Genomic DNA, 18,096 nt, shown 5'->3' with positions numbered 1-18,096 from the left:
TCACTCACATCAGTCCTACAGAGACCTGCAGGTTCACACACATCAGTCCCACAGAGAGACCTGCAGGTTCACACACATCGGTCCCACAGAGAGACCTGCAGGTTCACACACATCAGTCCCACAGACAGACCTGCAGGTTCACACACATCAGTCCTACAGAGACCTGCAAGTTCACACATATCAGTCCCACAGAGACCTGCAGGTTCACACACACCAGTCTCACAGAGACCTGCAAGTTCACACACATCAGTCCCACAGAGACCTGCAGGTTCACACACATCAGTCCCACAGAGACCTGCAGGTTCACACACATCAGTCCCACAGAGACCTGCAGGTTCACACACACCAGTCTCACAGAGACCTGCAGGTTCACACACATCAGTCCCACAGAGACCTACAGGTTCACACACATCAGTCCCACAGAGACCTGCAGGTTCACACACATCAGTCCCACAGAGACCTGCAGGTTCACACACATCAGTCCCACAGAGAGACCTGCAGGTTCACACACATCAGTCCCACGGAGACCTGCAGGTTCACGCACATCAGTGCTACAGAGACCTGCAGGTTCACACACAGCAGTCCTACAGAGACCTGCAGGTTCACACACATCAGTCCCACAGAGACCTGCAGGTTCACACACATCAGTCCCACAGAGACCTGCAGGTTCACACACAGCAGTCCTACAGAGAGACCTGCAGGTTCACACACTTCAGTCCCAGAGAGAGACCTGCAGGTTCACACGCTTCAGTCCTACAGAGACTGGAGGGTCACACACTTCAGTCCTACAGAGACCTGCAGGTTCACACACTTCAGTCCCACAGAGACCTGCAGGTTCACACACATCAGTCCTACAGAGACCTGCAGGTTCACACACTTCAGTCCCCCAAGAGACCTGCTGGTTCACACACATCAGTCCCACAGAGAGACCTGTAGGTTCACACACATCAGTCCCACAAGAGAGACCTGCAGGTTCCCACAAATCAGTCCCACAGAGACCTGCAGGTTCACACACATCAGTCCCACAGAGAGACCTGCAGGTTCACACACATCAGTCCCACACAGAGACCTTCAGGTTCACACACACCAGTCCCACAGAGAGACCTGCAGGTTCACACACATCAGTCCCACAGAGAGACCTGCAGGTTCACACACATCAGTCCTACAGAGACCTGCAAGTTCACACATATCAGTCCCACAGAGACCTGCAGGTTCAAACACATCAGTCCCACAGAGACCTGCAGGTTCACACACATGAGTCTCACAGAGACCTGCAGGTTCACACACATCAGTCCTACAGAGACCTGCAGGTTCACACACATCAGTCCTACAGAGACCTGCAGGTTCACACACATGAGTCTCACAGAGAGACCTGCAGGTTCACACACATCAGTCCCACAGAGACCTGCAGGTTCACACACATGAGTCTCACAGAGACCTGCAGGTTCACACACATCAGTCCCACAGAGAGACCTGCAGGTTCACACACATCAGTCCCACAGAGACCTGCAGGTTCACACACATCAGTCCCACAGAGACCTGCAGGTTCACACACATCAGTCCCACAGAGAGACCTGCAGCTTCAAACACATCAGTCCCACAGAGACCTGCAGGTTCACACACTTCAGTCCCACAGAGAGACCTGCAGGTTCACTGACATCAGTCCCACAGAGAGACCTGTAGGTTGACACACATACGTCCCACAAGAGAGACCTGCAGGTTCCCACAAATCAGTCCTACAGACAGACCTGCAGGTTCACACACATCAGTCCCACAGAGAGACCTGCAGGTTCACACAATTCAGTCCTACAGAGACCTGCAGGGTCACACACATCAGTCCCACAGAGAGACCTGCAGGGTCACACACATCAGTCCCACAGAGAGACCTGCAGGTTCACACACATCAGTCCTACAGAGACCTGCAAGTTCATACATATCAGTCCCACAGAGACCTGCAGGTTCACACACACCAGTCTCACAGATAGACCTGCAGGTTCACACCCATCAGTCCCACAGAGACCTGCAGGTTCACACACATCAGTCCCACAGAGAGACCTGCAGGTTCACACACATCAGTCCTACAGAGAGACCTGCAGGTTCACACACATCAGTCCTACAGAGAGACCTGCACGTTCACATACATCAGTCCCACAGAGACCTGCAGGTTCACTCACATCAGTCCTACAGAGACCTGCACGTTCACACACATCAGTCCCACAGAGACCTGCAGGTTCACACACATCAGTCCCACAGAGAGACCTGCAGGTTCACACACATCGGTCCCACAGAGAGACCTGCAGGTTCACACACATCAGTCCCACAGACAGACCTGCAGGTTCACACACATCAGTCCTACAGAGACCTGCAAGTTCACACATATCAGTCCCACAGAGACCTGCAGGTTCACACACACCAGTCTCACAGAGAGACCTACAGGTTCACACACATCAGTCCCACAGAGACCTGCAGGTTCACACACATCAGTCCCACAGAGACCTGCAGGTTCACACACATCAGTCTCACAGAGACCTGCAGGTTCACACACATCAGTCCCACAGAGACCTGCAGGTTCACGCACATCAGTGCTACAGAGAGACCTGCAGGTTCACACACATCAGTCCCACAGAGACCTGCAGGTTCACACACTTCAGTCCCACAGAGAGACCTGCAGGTTCACACACACCAGTCCTACAGAGAGACCTGCAGGTTCACACACTTCAGTCCCAGAGAGAGACCTGCAGGTTCACACGCTTCAGTCCTACAGAGACTGGAGGGTCACACACTTCAGTCCTACAGAGACCTGCAGGTTCACACACTTCAGTCCCACAGAGACCTGCAGGTTCACACACATCAGTCCTACAGAGACCTGCAGGTTCACACACTTCAGTCCCCCAAGAGACCTACTGGTTCACACACATCAGTCCCACAGAGAGACCTGTAGGTTCACACACATCAGTCCCACAAGAGAGACCTGCAGGTTCCCACAAATCAGTCCCACAGAGACCTGCAGGTTCACACACATCAGTCCCACAGAGAGACCTGCAGGTTCACACACATCAGTCCCACACAGAGACCTTCAGGTTCACACACACCAGTCCCACAGAGAGACCTGCAGGTTCAAACACATCAGTCCCACAGAGACCTGCAGGTTCACACACATGAGTCTCACAGAGAGACCTGCAGGTTCTCACACATCAGTCCCACAGAGACCTGCAGGTTCACACACATCAGTCCCAAAGAGACTTGCAGGTTCACACACATCAGTCCTACAGAGACCTGCAGGTTCACACACATCAGTCCCACTGAGAGACCTGCAGGTTCACACACATCAGTCCCACAGAGACATCAGTCCCACAGAGAGACCTGCAGTTTCACACACATCAGTCCCACAGAGACCTGCTTGTTCACACATATCAGTCCCCCAGAGAGACCTGCAGGTTCAAGACTTCAGTCCCACAGAGACCTGCAGGTTCAAGACTTCAGTCCCACAGAGACCTGCAGGTTCCCACAAATCAGTCCTACAGAGAGACCTGCAGGTTCACACACATCAGTCCTACAGAGAGACCTGCAGGTTCACACACTTCAGTCCCACAGAGACCTGCAGGTTCACACACATCAGTCCCACAGAGAGACCTGCAGGTTCACACACATCAGTCCCACAGAGACCTGCAGGTTCACACACTTCAGTCCCACAGAGAGTCCTGCAGGTTCACACACATCAGTCCTACAGAGACCTGCAGGTTCACACACATCAGTCCTACAGAGACTTGCAGGTTCACACACATCAGTCCCACAGAAAGACCTGCTGGTTCACACACATCAGTCCCACAGAGACCTGCAGGTTCACACACATCAGTCTCACAGAGAGACCTGCAGGTTCACACACATCAGTCTCACAGAGAGACCTGCAGTTTCACACACATCAGTCTCACAGAGAGACCTGCAGGTTCATACACATCAGTCCCACAGAGAGACCTGCAGGTTCACACACATCAGCCCTACAGAGAGACCTGCAGGTTCACATACATCAGTCCCACACAGAGACCTGCAGGTTCACACACATCAGTCCCACACAGAGACCTGCAGGTTCACATACATCAGTCCCACACAGAAACCTGCAGGTTCACACACATCAGTCCTACAGAGAGACCTGCAGGTTCACACATATTGGTCCCACAGAGACCTGCAGGTTCACACACATCTGTCCTACAGAGAGACCTGCAGGTTCACACACATCAGTCCCACAGAGACCTGCATGTTCACACACATCAGTCCCACAGAGACCTGCAGGTTCACACACATCAGTCCCACACAGAGACCTGCAGGTTCACACACATCAGTCCCACACAGAGACCTGCAGGTTCACACACTTCAGTCCCACAGAGACCTGCAGGTTCACACACTTCAGTCCCACAGAGGCCTTCTAATTCACACACATCAGTCCCACAGAGAGACCTGCAGGGTCACACACTTCAGTCCTACAGAGAGACCTGCGGGTTCACACACATCAGTCGTACAGAGACCTGCAGGGTCACACACATCAGTCCCACAGAGACCTGCAGGTTCACACACATCAGTCCCACAGAGAGACCTGCAGGTTCTCACACTTCAGTCCTACAGAGAGACCTGCAGGTTCACACACATCAGTCCTACAGAGAGACCTGAAGGTTCACACACATCAGTCCCACAGAAAGACCTGCAGGTTCACACACATCAATCCCACAGAGAGACCAGGAGGTTCACACACTTCAGTCCCACAGAGACCTGCCGGTTCACACACATCAGTCCCACAAAGACCTGCATGTTCACACACATCAGTCCCACAGAGAGACCAGCAGGTTCGCACACCTCAGTCCCACAGAGACCTGCGGGTTCACACACATCAGTCCTACAGAGAGACCTGCAGGTTCACACACATCAGTCCCACACAGAGACCTGCAGGTTCACACACATCAGTCCCACAGAGACCTGCAGGTTCACACACATCAGTCCCACACAGAGACCTGCAGGTTCACACACATCAGTCCCACACAGAGACCTGCAGGTTCACACACATCAGTCCTACAGAGAGACCTGCAGGTTCACACACATCAGTCCCACAGAGAGACCTGCAGGTTCTCACACATCTGTACCTCCGAGACCTGCAGGTTCACACAATTCAGTCCCACAGAAAGACCTGCAGGTTCTCACACATCAGTCTCACAGAGAGACCTGCAGGTTCACACACATCAGTCCCACAGAGAGACCTGCAGGTTCACACACATCAGTCCCACAGAGACCTGTAGGTTCACACACATCAGTCCCACAGAGACCTGCAGGTTCACACAATTCAGTCCCACAGAGAGACCTGCAGGTTCAAACACATCAGTCCCACAGAGACCTGCAGGTTCACACACATCAGTCCCACAGAGAGACCCGCAGGTTCACACATATCAGTCCCACACAGAGACCTGCAGGGTCACACACATCAGTCCCACAGAGAGACCTGCAGGTTCACGCACATCAGTCCTACAGAGAGACCTGCAGTTTCATACACTTCAGTCCCACAGAGACCTGCAGGTTCACACACATCAGTCCCACAGAGAGACCTGCAGGTTCACACATATCAGTCCCACAGAGAGACCTGCAGGTTCACACACATCAGTCCCACAGAGAGACCTGCAGGTTCACACACATCAGTCCCACAAAGACCTGCAGGTTCACAAACATCAGTCCCACAAAGAGACCTGCAGGTTCACACACATCGGTCACAAAGAGACCTGCAGGTTCACACACATCAGTCCTACAGAGAGACCTGCAGGTTCACACACATCAGCCCTACAGAGAGACCTGCAGGTTCACACACATCAGTCCCACAGAGAGACCTGCAGGTTCACACACATCAGTCCCACAAAGACCTGCAGGTTCACAAACATCAGTCCCACAAAGAGACCTGCAGGTTCACACACATCGGTCACAAAGAGACCTGCAGGTTCACACACATCAGTCCTACAGAGAGACCTGCAGGTTCACATACATCAGTCCCACACAGAGACCTGCAGGTTCACACACATCAGTCCCACAGAGAGACCTGCAGGTTCACACACATCAGTCCCACAGAGACCTGCAGGTTCACACACTTCAGTCCCACAGAGAGTCCTGCAGGTTCACACACTTCAGTCCCACAGAGAGTCCTGCAGGTTCTCACACATCAGTCCTACAGAGACTTGCAGGCTCACACACATCAGTCCCCCAGAGAGACCTGCAGGTTCAAGACTTCAGTCCCACAGAGACCTGCAGGTTCAAGACTTCAGTCCTACAGAGACCTGCAGGTTCATACATATCAGTCCCACAGAGACCTGCAGGTTCACACACACCAGTCTCACAGAGAGACCTGCAGGTTCACACCCATCAGTCCCACAGAGACCTGCAGGTTCACACACATCAGTCCCACAGAGAGACCTGCAGGTTCAAACACATCAGTCCTACAGAGACCTGCACGTTCACATACATCAGTCCCACAGAGACCTGCAGGTTCACTCACATCAGTCCTACAGAGACCTGCAGGTTCACACACATCAGTCCCACAGAGAGACCTGCAGGTTCACACACATCGGTCCCACAGAGAGACCTGCAGGTTCACACACATCAGTCCCACAGACAGACCTGCAGGTTCACACACATCAGTCCTACAGAGACCTGCAAGTTCACACATATCAGTCCCACAGAGACCTGCAGGTTCACACACACCAGTCTCACAGAGACCTGCAGGTTCACACACATCAGTCCCACAGAGACCTGCAGGTTCACACACATCAGTCCCACAGAGACCTGCAGGTTCACACACATCAGTCCCACAGAGACCTGCAGGTTCACACACATCAGTCTCACAGAGACCTGCAGGTTCACACACATCAGTCCCACAGAGACCTACAGGTTCACACACATCAGTCCCACAGAGACCTGCAGGTTCACACACATCAGTCCCACAGAGACCTGCAGGTTCACACACATCAGTCCCACAGAGAGACCTGCAGGTTCACACACATCAGTCCCACGGAGACCTGCAGGTTCACGCACATCAGTGCTACAGAGACCTGCAGGTTCACACACAGCAGTCCTACAGAGACCTGCAGGTTCACACACATCAGTCCCACAGAGACCTGCAGGTTCACACACATCAGTCCCACAGAGACCTGCAGGTTCACACACAGCAGTCCTACAGAGAGACCTGCAGGTTCACACACTTCAGTCCCAGAGAGAGACCTGCAGGTTCACACGCTTCAGTCCTACAGAGACTGGAGGGTCACACACTTCAGTCCTACAGAGACCTGCAGGTTCACACACTTCAGTCCCACAGAGACCTGCAGGTTCACACACATCAGTCCTACAGAGACCTGCAGGTTCACACACTTCAGTCCCCCAAGAGACCTGCTGGTTCACACACATCAGTCCCACAGAGAGACCTGTAGGTTCACACACATCAGTCCCACAAGAGAGACCTGCAGGTTCCCACAAATCAGTCCCACAGAGACCTGCAGGTTCACACACATCAGTCCCACAGAGAGACCTGCAGGTTCACACACATCAGTCCCACACAGAGACCTTCAGGTTCACACACACCAGTCCCACAGAGAGACCTGCAGGTTCACACACATCAGTCCCACAGAGAGACCTGCAGGTTCACACACATCAGTCCTACAGAGACCTGCAAGTTCACACATATCAGTCCCACAGAGACCTGCAGGTTCAAACACATCAGTCCCACAGAGACCTGCAGGTTCACACACATGAGTCTCACAGAGACCTGCAGGTTCACACACATCAGTCCTACAGAGACCTGCAGGTTCACACACATCAGTCCTACAGAGACCTGCAGGTTCACACACATGAGTCTCACAGAGAGACCTGCAGGTTCACACACATCAGTCCCACAGAGACCTGCAGGTTCACACACATGAGTCTCACAGAGACCTGCAGGTTCACACACATCAGTCCCACAGAGAGACCTGCAGGTTCACACACATCAGTCCCACAGAGACCTGCAGGTTCACACACATCAGTCCCACAGAGACCTGCAGGTTCACACACATCAGTCCCACAGAGAGACCTGCAGCTTCAAACACATCAGTCCCACAGAGACCTGCAGGTTCACACACTTCAGTCCCACAGAGAGACCTGCAGGTTCACTGACATCAGTCCCACAGAGAGACCTGTAGGTTGACACACATAAGTCCCACAAGAGAGACCTGCAGGTTCCCACAAATCAGTCCTACAGACAGACCTGCAGGTTCACACACATCAGTCCCACAGAGAGACCTGCAGGTTCACACAATTCAGTCCTACAGAGACCTGCAGGGTCACACACATCAGTCCCACAGAGAGACCTGCAGGGTCACACACATCAGTCCCACAGAGAGACCTGCAGGTTCACACACATCAGTCCTACAGAGACCTGCAAGTTCATACATATCAGTCCCACAGAGACCTGCAGGTTCACACACACCAGTCTCACAGATAGACCTGCAGGTTCACACCCATCAGTCCCACAGAGACCTGCAGGTTCACACACATCAGTCCCACAGAGAGACCTGCAGGTTCACACACATCAGTCCTACAGAGAGACCTGCACGTTCACATACATCAGTCCCACAGAGACCTGCAGGTTCACTCACATCAGTCCTACAGAGACCTGCACGTTCACACACATCAGTCCCACAGAGACCTGCAGGTTCACACACATCAGTCCCACAGAGAGACCTGCAGGTTCACACACATCAGTCCCACAGACAGACCTGCAGGTTCACACACATCAGTCCTACAGAGACCTGCAAGTTCACACATATCAGTCCCACAGAGACCTGCAGGTTCACACACACCAGTCTCACAGAGAGACCTACAGGTTCACACACATCAGTCCCACAGAGACCTGCAGGTTCACACACATCAGTCCCACAGAGACCTGCAGGTTCACACACATCAGTCTCACAGAGACCTGCAGGTTCACACACATCAGTCCCACAGAGACCTGCAGGTTCACGCACATCAGTGCTACAGAGAGACCTGCAGGTTCACACACATCAGTCCCACAGAGACCTGCAGGTTCACACACTTCAGTCCCACAGAGAGACCTGCAGGTTCACACACACCAGTCCTACAGAGAGACCTGCAGGTTCACACACTTCAGTCCCAGAGAGAGACCTGCAGGTTCACACGCTTCAGTCCTACAGAGACTGGAGGGTCACACACTTCAGTCCTACAGAGACCTGCAGGTTCACACACTTCAGTCCCACAGAGACCTGCAGGTTCACACACATCAGTCCTACAGAGACCTGCAGGTTCACACACTTCAGTCCCCCAAGAGACCTACTGGTTCACACACATCAGTCCCACAGAGAGACCTGTAGGTTCACACACATCAGTCCCACAAGAGAGACCTGCAGGTTCCCACAAATCAGTCCCACAGAGACCTGCAGGTTCACACACATCAGTCCCACAGAGAGACCTGCAGGTTCACACACATCAGTCCCACACAGAGACCTTCAGGTTCACACACACCAGTCCCACAGAGAGACCTGCAGGTTCAAACACATCAGTCCCACAGAGACCTGCAGGTTCACACACATGAGTCTCACAGAGAGACCTGCAGGTTCTCACACATCAGTCCCACAGAGACCTGCAGGTTCACACACATCAGTCCCAAAGAGACTTGCAGGTTCACACACATCAGTCCTACAGAGACCTGCAGGTTCACACACATCAGTCCCACTGAGAGACCTGCAGTTTCACACACATCAGTCCCACTGAGAGACCTGCAGGTTCACACACATCAGTCCCACAGAGACATCAGTCCCACAGAGAGACCTGCAGGGTCACACACATCAGTCCCACAGAGAGACCTGCAGGTTCACACACATCAGTCCTACAGAGACCTGCAAGTTCATACATATCAGTCCCAAAGAGACCTGCAGGTTCACACACACCAGTCTCACAGATAGACCTGCAGGTTCACACCCATCAGTCCCACAGAGACCTGCAGGTTCACACACATCAGTCCCACAGAGAGACCTGCAGGTTCACACACATCAGTCCTACAGAGAGACCTGCACGTTCACATACATCAGTCCCACAGAGACCTGCAGGTTCACTCACATCAGTCCTACAGAGACCTGCACGTTCACACACATCAGTTCCACAGAGACCTGCAGGTTCACACACATCAGTCCCACAGAGAGACCTGCAGGTTCACACACATCGGTCCCACAGAGAGACCTGCAGGTTCACACACATCAGTCCCACAGACAGACCTGCAGGTTCACACACATCAGTCCTACAGAGACCTGCAAGTTCACACATATCAGTCCCACAGAGACCTGCAGGTTCACACACACCAGTCTCACAGAGAGACCTACAGGTTCACACACATCAGTCCCACAGAGACCTGCAGGTTCACACACATCAGTCCCACAGAGACCTGCAGGTTCACACACATCAGTCTCACAGAGACCTGCAGGTTCACACACATCAGTCCCACAGAGACATCAGCCCCACGGAGACCTGCAGGTTCACACACATCAGTCCCACAGAGACCTGCAGGTTCACACACATCAGTCCCACAGAGACCTGCAGGTTCACACACATCAGTCCCACAGAGACCTGCAGGTTCACACACTTCAGTCCCACAGAGAGACCTGCAGGTTCACACACACCAGTCCTACAGAGAGACCTGCAGGTTCACACGCTTCAGTCCTACAGAGACTGGAGGGTCACACACTTCAGTCCTACAGAGACCTGCAGGTTCACACACTTCAGTCCCACAGAGACCTGCAGGTTCACACACATCAGTCCTACAGAGACCTGCAGGTTCACACACTTCAGTCCCCCAAGAGACCTACTGGTTCACACACATCAGTCCCACAGAGAGACCTGTAGGTTCACACACATCAGTCCCACAAGAGAGACCTGCAGGTTCCCACAAATCAGTCCCACAGAGACCTGCAGGTTCACACACATCAGTCCCACAGAGAGACCTGCAGGTTCACACACATCAGTCCCACACAGAGACCTTCAGGTTCACACACACCAGTCCCACAGAGAGACCTGCAGGTTCAAACACATCAGTCCCACAGAGACCTGCAGGTTCACACACATGAGTCTCACAGGGAGACCTGCAGGTTCTCACACATCAGTCCCACAGAGACCTGCAGGTTCACACACATCAGTCCCAAAGAGACTTGCAGGTTCACACACATCAGTCCTAAAGAGACCTGCAGGTTCACACACATCAGTCCCACAGAGAGACCTGCAGTTTCACACACATCAGTCCCACAGAGAGACCTGCAGGTTCACACACATCAGTCCCACAGAGACATCAGCCCCACGGAGACCTGCAGGTTCACGCACATCAGTCCCACAGAGACCTGCAGGTTCACACACATCAGTCCCACAGAGAGACCTGCAGCTTCAAACACATCAGTCCCACAGAGACCTGCAGGTTCACACACTTCAGTCCCACAGAGACCTGCTGGTTCACACACATCAGTCCCACAGAGAGACCTGTAGGTTGACACACATAAGTCCCACAAGAGAGACCTGCAGGTTCCCACAAATCAGTCCTACAGACAGACCTGCTGGTTCACACACTTCAGTCCTACAGAGACCTGCAGGTTCCCACAAATCAGACCCACAGAGACCTGCAGGTTCACACACATCAGTCCCACAGAGACCTGTTGCTTCACACACATCAGTCCCACGGGGAGACCTGCAGGGTCACACACATCAGTCCCACAGAGACACCTGCAGGTTCACACAATTCAGTCCTACAGAGACCTGCAGGGTCACACACATCAGTCCCACAGAGAGACCTGCAGGGTCACACACTTCAGTCCCACAGAGAGACCTGCAGGTTCACACACTTCAGTCCCACAGAGACCTGCAGGTTCACACACTTCAGTCCTACAGAGAGACCTGCAGGTTCACACAATTCAGTACTACAGAGAGACCTGCAGGTTCACACACATCAGTCCTACAGAGACCTTCAGGTTCACACACATCAGTCCCACAGAGAGACTTGCAGGTTCACACAATTCAGTCCCACAGAGAGACCTGCAGGTTCACACACATCAGTCTTACAGAGACCTGCAGGTTCACACAATTCAGTCCCACAGAAAGACCTGCAGGTTCACACACATCAGCCTTACAGAGACCTGCAGTGTCACACACATCAGTCCCACAGAGACCTGGAGGTTCACACAATTCAGTCCCACAGAGAGACCTGCGGGTTTCACACACTTCAGTCCTACAGAGAGACCTGTGGGTTCACATACTTCAGTCCCACAGAAAGACCTGCAGGTTCACACACATCAGTCCTACAGAGAGACCTGGAGGTTCACACACATCAGTCCTACAGAGACCTGCAGGGTCACACACATCAGTCTTACAGAGACCTGCAGGGTCACACACATCAGTCCCACAGAGAGACCTGCAGGTTCACACACTTCAGTCCCACAGAGACCTGCAGGTTCACACACATCAGTCTTACAGAGACCTGCAGGTTCACACACATCAGTCCTACAGAGACCTGCAGGTTCACATACATCGGTCCTACAGAGACCTGCAGGGTCACACACATCAGTCCAACAGAGAGACCTGCAGGTTCACACAATTCAGTCCTACAGAGAGACCTGCAGGTTCACACAATTCAGTCCCACAGAGACCTGCAGGTTCACACACTTCAGTCCCACAGAGACCTGCAGGTTCACACAATTCAGTCCTACAGAGAGACCTGCAGGGTCACACACATCAGTCCAACAGAGAGACCTGCAGGTTCACACACTTCAGTCCCACAGAGACCTGCAGGTTCACACACATCAGTCCCACAGAGAGACCTGCAGGTTCACACACATCAGTCCCACACAGAGACCTTCAGGTTCACACACACCAGTCCCACAGAGAGACCTGCAGGTTCACACACATCAGTCCCACAGAGAGACCTGCAGGTTCACACACATCAGTCCTAGAGAGACCTGCAAGTTCACACATATCAGTCCCACAGAGACCTGCAGGTTCACACAATTCAGTCCCACAGAAAGACCTGCAGGTTCACACACATCAGTCTTACAGAGACCTGCGGGTTTCACACACATCAGTCCCACAGAGAGACCTGCAGGTTCACACACGTCAGTCCCACAGAGACCTGCCGGTTCACAGACATCAGTCCCACAGAGAGACCAGCAGGTTCACACACCTCAGTTCCACAGAGACCTGCCGGTTCACAGACATCAGTCCCACAGAGAGACCAGCAGGTTCACACACCTCAGTCCTACAGAGAGACCTGCAGGTTCACACATATCATTCCTACAGAGACCTGCAGGTTCACACAAACCAGTCTCACAGAGAGACCTGCAGGTTCACACATATCAGTCCCACAGAGACCTGCAGGTTCACACAAACCATTCTCACAGAGAGACCTGCAGGTTCACACCCATCAGTCCCAGAGACCTGCAGGTTCACACACATCAGTCCCACAGAGAGACCTGCAGGTTCACTCACATCAGTCCTACCGAGACCTGCATGTTCACACACATCAGTCCCACAGAGACCTGCCGGTTCACACACATCAGTCCTACAGAGAGACCTGCAGGTTCACACACATCGGTCCCACAGACAGACCTGCAGGTTCACACACATCAGTCCTACAGAGACCTGCAAGTTCACACATATCAGTCCCACAGAGACCTGCAGGTTCACACACATCAGTGTCACAGAGACCTGCAGGTTCACACACATCAGTGTCACAGAGACCTGCAGGTTCACACACATCAGTCCCACAGAGACCTGCAGGTTCACACACTTCAGTCCCACAGAGACCTGCAGGTTCACACACATCAGTGTCACAGAGACCTGCAGGTTCACACACATCAGTCCCACAGAGACCTGCAGGTTCACACACTTCAGTCCCACAGAGACCTGCAGGTTCACACACATCAGTCCCACAGAGACCTGCAGGTTCACGCACATCAGTGCTACAGAGAGACCTGCAGGTTCACACACATCAGTCCCACAGAGACATGCAGGTTCACACGCTTCAGTCCTACAGAGACTGGAGGTTCACACACTTCAGTCCTACAGAGACCTGCAGGTTCACACAACTCAGTCCCACAGAGACCTGCAGGTTCACACACATCAGTCCTACAGAGACCTGCAGGTTCACACACTTCAGTCCCACAAGAGACCTGCAGGTTCACACACATCAGTCCCACAGAGAGACCTGTAGGTTCACACACATCAGTCCCACAAGAGAGACCTGCAGGTTCCCCACAAATCAGTCCCACAGAGACCTGCAGGTTCACACACATCAGTCCCACAAAGAGACCTGTATCTTCACACAATTCAGTCCCACAGAGAGACCTGCAGGTTCACACACATCAGTCTTACAGAGACCTGCAGGTTCACACAATTCAGTCCCACAGAGAGACCTGCAGGTTCACACACTTCAGTCCCACAGAGACCTGCAGGTTCACACAATTCAGTCCTACAGAGAGACTTGCAGGGTCACACACATCAGTCTTACAGAGACCTGCAGGTTCACACACATCAGTCCAACAGAGAGACCTGCAGGTTCACACACATCAGTCCAACAGAGAGACCTGCAGGTTCACACACAACAGTCCTACAGAGAGACCTGCGGGTTCACACACTTCAGTCCCACAGAGAGACCTGCAGGTTCACACACTTCAGTCCCACAGAGAGACCTGCAGTTTCACACACTTCAGTCCTACGGAGACCTGCAGGTTCACACACTTCTGTCCTACAGAGACCTGCAGGTTCACACACTTCAGTCCCACAGAAAGACCTGCAGGTTCACACACATCAGTCTCACAGAAAGACCTGCAGGTTCACACACTTCAGTCCTACAGAGAGACCTGCAGGTTCACACACATCAGTCCTACAGAGACCTGCAGGTTCACACACTTCAGTCCCACAGAAAGACCTGCAGGTTCACACACATCAGTCTCACAGAGAGATCTGCAGGTTCACACACTTCAGTCCTACAGAGAGACCTGCAGGTTCACGCAATTCAGTCCTACAGAGAGACCTGCAGGTTCATACATATCATTCCTACAGAGACCTGCAGGTTCACACACACCAGTCTCACAGAGAGACCTGCAGGTTCACACCCATCAGTCCCACAGAGACCTGCAGGTTCACACAATTCAGTCCTACAGAGAGACCTGCAGGGTCACACACATCAGTCCCACAGAGAGACCTGCAGGTTCACACACATCAGTCCAACAGAGAGACCTGCAGGTTCACACACAACAGTCCTACAGAGAGACCTGCGGGTTCACACACTTCAGTCCCACAGAGACCTGCAGGTTCACACAATTCAGTCCTACAGAGAGACCTGCAGGGTCACACACATCAGTCCCAAAGAGAGACCTGCAGGTTCACACACATCAGTCTTACAGAGACCAGCAGGTTCACACAATTCAGTCCCACAGAAAGACCTGCAGGTTCACACACATCAGTCTTACAGAGACCTGCAGGTTCACACACATCAGTCCCATAGAGAGACCTGCGGGTTTCACACACATCAGTCCCACAGAGAGACCAGCAGGTTCACACACATCAGTCCTACAGAGAGACCTGTAGGTTCACACACAACAGTCCCACAGAGAGACCTGCAGGTTCACACACATCAGTCCCACAGAGAGACCTGCAAGTTCATACATATCAGTCCCACAGAGACCTGCAGGTTCACACACACCAGTCTCACAGAGAGACCTGCAGGTTCAGACCCATCAGTCCCACAGAGACCTGCAGGTTCACACACATCAGTCCCACAGAGAGACCTGCAGGTTCACACACATCAGTCCTACAGAGACCTGCAGGTTCACTCACATCAGTCCTACAGAGGCCTGCACGTTCACACACATCAGTCCCACAGAGACCTGCAGGTTCACACACTTCAGTCCCACAGAGACCTGCAGGTTCACACAATTCAGTACTACAGAGAGACCTGCAGGTTCACACACATCAGTCCTACAGAGACCTGCACGTTCACACACATCAGTCCCACAGAGACCTGCAGGTTCACACACTTCAGTCCCACAGAGACCTGCAGGTTCACACAATTCAGTACTACAGAGAGACCTTCAGGTTCACACACATCAGTCCCAAAGAGAGACTTGCAGGTTCACACAATTCAGTCCCACCGAGAGACCTGCAGGTTCACACACATCAGTCTTACAGAGACCTGCAAGTTCACACAATTCAGTCCCACAGAAAGACCTGCAGGTTCACACACATCAGTCTTACAGAGACCTGCAGTGTCACACACATCAGTCCCACAGAGACCTGGAGGTTCAAAAACACATCAGTCTTACAGAGAGACCTGGAGGTTCACACAATTCAGTCCCACAGAGAGACCTGCGGGTTTCACACACTTCAGTCCTACAGAAAGACCTGCAGGTTCACACACATCAGTCCTACAGAGAGACCTGGAGGTTCACACACATCAGTCCCACAGAGAGACCTGTGGGTTCACATACTTCAGTCCCACAGAAAGACCTGCAGGGTCACACACATCAGTCCCACAGAGACCTACAGGTTCACACAATTCAGTCCTACAGAGAGACTTGCAGGGTCACACACATCAGTCTTACAGAGACATGCAGGTTCACACACATCAGTCCTACAGAGACCTGCAGGTTCTCACACATCGGTCCTACAGAGACCTGCAGGGTCACACACATCAGTCCAACAGAGAGACCTGCAGGTTCACACAATTCAGTCCTACAGAGAGACCTGCAGGTTCACACAATTCAGTCCCACAGAGACCTGCAGGTTCACACACTTCAGTCCCACAGAGACCTGCAGGTTCACACAATTCAGTCCTACAGAGAGACCTGCAGGGTCACACACATCAGTCCCACAGAGAGACCTGCACGTTCACACACATCAGTCTTACAGAGACCTGCAGGTTCACACAATTCAGTCCCACAGAAAGACCTGCAGGTTCACACACATCAGTCTTACAGAGACCTGCGGGTTTCACACACATCAGTCCCACAGAGAGACCTGCACGTTCACACACATCAGTCTTACAGAGACCTGCAGGTTCACACAATTCAGTCCCACAGAGAGACCTGCAGGTTCACACACGTCAGTCCCACAGAGACCTGCCGGTTCACAGACATCAGTCCCACAGAGAGACCAGCAGGTTCACACACCTCAGTTCCACAGAGACCTGCCGGTTCACAGACATCAGTCCCACAGAGAGACCTGCAGGTTCACACATATCAGTCCCACAGAGACCTGCAGGTTCACACACACCAGTCACACAGAGAGACCTGCAGGTTCACACCCATCAGTCCCAGAGACCTGCAGGTTCACACACATCAGTCCCACAGAGAGACCTGCAGGTTCACTCACATCAGTCCTACCGAGACCTGCATGTTCACACACATCAGTCCCACAGAGACCTGCCGGTTCACACACATCAGTCCTACAGAGACCTGCAAGTTCACACACATCAGTCCTACAGAGACCTGCAAGTTCACACATATCAGTCCCACCGAGACCTGCAAGTTCACACACATCAGTCCTACAGAGACCTGCAGGTTCACACACATCATTCCCAAAAGAGACCTGCAGGTTCACACACATCAGTGTCACAGAGACCTGCAGGTTCACACACATCAGTCCCACAGAGACCTGCAGGTTCACACACTTCAGTCCCACAGAGACCTGCAGGTTCACACACTTCAGTCCCACAGAGAGACCTGCAGGTTCACACACTTCAGTCCTACAGAGACCTGCAGGTTCACACACTTCAGTCCCACAGAGACCTGCAGGTTCACACACATCAGTCCTACAGAGACCTGCAGGTTCACACACTTCAGTCCCACAAGAGACCTGCAGGTTCACACACATCAGTCCCACAGAGAGACCTGTAGGTTCCCCACAAATCAGTCCCACAGAGACCTGCAGGTTCACACACATCAGTCCCACAAAGAGACCTGTATCTTCACACAATTCAGTCCCACAGAGAGACCTGCAGGTTCCCCACAAATCAGTCCCACAGAGACCTGCAGGTTCACACACATCAGTCCC

Source organism: Lampris incognitus, chromosome 15 (assembly GCF_029633865.1).
Source record: "Lampris incognitus isolate fLamInc1 chromosome 15, fLamInc1.hap2, whole genome shotgun sequence".
NCBI lineage: Eukaryota > Metazoa > Chordata > Actinopteri > Lampriformes > Lampridae > Lampris > Lampris incognitus.
This window is presented reverse-complemented; position numbering follows the sequence as displayed.